This window comes from Lactuca virosa, chromosome 8 (assembly GCF_052849685.1).
Source record: "Lactuca virosa cultivar CGN04683 chromosome 8, Lactuca_virosa_CGN04683_v6, whole genome shotgun sequence".
In the NCBI taxonomy this organism is placed as follows: Eukaryota; Viridiplantae; Streptophyta; class Magnoliopsida; order Asterales; family Asteraceae; genus Lactuca; species Lactuca virosa.
In genome coordinates, this window is record NC_136433.1 from 11,814,485 (window position 1) to 11,817,489 (window position 3,005).

General features: G+C 32.2%; 1 long non-coding RNA gene across 1 annotated transcript; it reads right to left on the reverse strand.

The window, feature by feature from the left end:
- On the reverse strand, positions 1–1,961 carry LOC145129102 (uncharacterized). The gene is made up of 3 exons (XR_013717292.1): positions 1,655–1,961; positions 454–635; positions 1–354 (listed from the first exon to the last, which is right to left on the reverse strand). It is a non-coding gene; the product is annotated as an uncharacterized LOC145129102 (long non-coding RNA).
- Positions 1,962–3,005: the final 1,044 nt, after the last annotated feature.

Sequence of the window (3,005 nt, forward strand, 5' to 3'; positions counted from 1 at the left end):
TATAAAAACATTACTTAAATTTAACTTGTCTTATAACAATATTCTCAATATTTAAAACAAAACGATCTTTCAAAATGCTTAATAAGTCTAAATATTGTGATAGTGACACCCAAAACATAAAACTATCAAACTAAACACTTTTTGGGAAGAAACATGAAACTTTGTTGAAGATGAACTTTGCAGTTTGCATTCAGTCAATCCTGATTCCAAATTTGCCCTTCTTTCCCCACACTAGCCTAAAGAGTAGAAGAGGGAAGAGAAAACAACATATGTTACTCCAAGTAAAGGCGTCATATCCAACATAAGAATCTTCTCAAAACGTCTATTTAAAGACATTGTAAGTATAAGTACCATCTGCATCCACGTAAAAAAATGATACACAATATCGCAAGTGTGTATAAATTATAATCATATAATGACTATAAGAAATATGTAATGAAATTGGCAGCTTACCATGAAGAAGTTCCAGTTTACGCGACTCATAAGGCTCTTCTGTATATTGTTTTACAAGAAAAAACACTTGTACAACAAAGAATCATGGGCACATTGTATATTGTTTTATTAGTATACTTCTTAAAATTACAATATTTCTGACCTGACGTCTTCCTATCCCAACCAAATGAATCCGATCACCTCTGAAAAGAGATCAATGAACCAAACTATTATATTAAAGACTCTTATATCATCTTTCAAATGATGAGAAAATAAACAAAATAACAAGAGTAAATAAATCCACTATACTAACATCATAAAGTTAGTGGACATGTATTTTCCCCAGGCAAATAACATGATAACTAAGTAGTAAATACATAAAATATTTATCCATAGATAGCTACAGTTCTACTTTATGCATTCAAGAATGCAATCCACATATAATGAATCAGAAAGATAAATTACCTTAAATAAAGGATAATTCTCGAGATACAATGAGCACTTTGATAACTTACATTACTATATAAACAAATGTTTAAATAACATCAAAATTTCCAAAAAACACTAAATAAGATTAGAACTAAATAAACGCTAAATTATACAAACCCGGACAACAACCCTCTCGATTAATATACATATAAAATTTTATAAACACTTCAAATTCAAACACTTTATTAAAGGAAACTATCAAAAAACTGAATAATAGATTTTCCTAAATCAATTAATATACTGGAAGAATTTAGAGTAAAAAGATAATGATGTACCAGTTCAAAAATCCCTTTTTGGTGATTTAACAAACACCTGAGCATAATTTAGTTGAGTTTTTCAGTGAGTCGATAGGTGGTTTTGATAAAGCTCGATATGCCTGGAATTAGTATTATATCCAGTGTACTGGCATATTTAAACTCGTGTTCCAGAATCAGGTTGGGGAGGGAAAAAGAGATGTATCAATGTGTTATTCCGACAATCTATCGATGATTCCACGGTTTGAGAGAGAGCCTAAGAGGCTTGTCAGGTTTGCTTGCCGAAAACAAGAACTCAAATTACATTTTTGAACTTCAAAAAAAATAACAGGATCTAAATGATTAAGCACTGCCCACACAAAAAAGGAGGAAAAACATCGAGAAGTCGAATAAAATCGCACTCAAAATCAGAGCTTTAACAGAAAGATACACAACTGAATTTTTGAGCTTCAATAACAATCGAAATTAGAAAAACTTACGAGTAAATGAATCTAGTTTGGATCTCTGCGGGCTTGTTCTTATTCTTGAACCTTTTCCTTCAGTTTGGCTTCTACTAATAAAAAACAAAAGAGAAATATGAAGGGGATCTGAGAGTTTGGGAATTAGGAATTGGGAGGGATTTTTGTTTATAAGGAATCCGAAAGGGTTGGATGTATTTTCAATCTTAGTTTAAATTATGAGTGGTTTAGAATTCTCAATCAGCTGATACAGTGGCAACGATATGATCGACTTTGGAGAAAACTTGATTTACGTTCTGTTTTTGGGATGGGGGAATTAAGTCAAAATTTTGGAGACTAGAGGGAAATTAAAACCTGAAAATGAAAATAAACTTTGGTTGCAGCGGGAAGTTTAAATTTTGGGAGAATTGGAAGCGGTAAAAGAAAACGCTATGATATAGTGACACAAAAAAATATATGCCACTAAAAATTTGTGCCACTAAATGTAAATTTGTTTGTAGTGCATGGAGAGGTAAAATGGTCTTTTACCCATTCCAAAAGTGAGAGAGAGAGAGAGAGAGAGAATAGCCTTGATTTATTTAGAGTTGTGAATGGAGTCTTAATTAGAGATAATTATCATATGTATTAGGCGGAGGCTAGATCGGCGATTCGTGTACGAGATTTATTTGCTTGATTATGAGGTGAGTCTTCTTACTATACTTACCTTGAGTGGTAATTTGTGTCACCGGAGGGTCTTGTATGCTATTATTGAGTATTGTGATATCCTACATTATGTATTTGTGATTTATGATGTGTATTATTCTGAGCTTTACTGAGTTAGGACCGGAGGGTCCACCCGAGTTGTGGGACCGGAGGGTTCCACTGAGACACATTGACCGGAGGGTCTTATTTAAGATATAGCCATGAGAGGCTAATGAGCTATGTGTGGTTTTTTGGGGAACCCACTAAGCTTCATGCTTTACCGTGTTATGTGATATGTGTTTCAGGTACTTCTTTGGATCGCGGGAAGGCGCCGCCTTGATTGTACACACACGAGATGGAGTTTACATTTTGATGATCCTGGATTATGCTTAAACAATTTATGAACATGTGTTTTTTGATAAATTGTCATTTTGGAGATCTGTGAACTGGGTTTATGAGAATTATGTGATTTTAAAAACGAAAAATTTGTTTGAAAATTTACGATGTTACAGATATTGTTTTATGATAACATGTTTTGATTATTGACACTTTGGGTTTTGACATGGGATGTAATTATGGATATTTTGATTATTGACACTTTGAATTTTGGGATGGTACAATATATATATATATATATATATATATATATATATATATATATATATATATATATATATAAATCACTACAAAA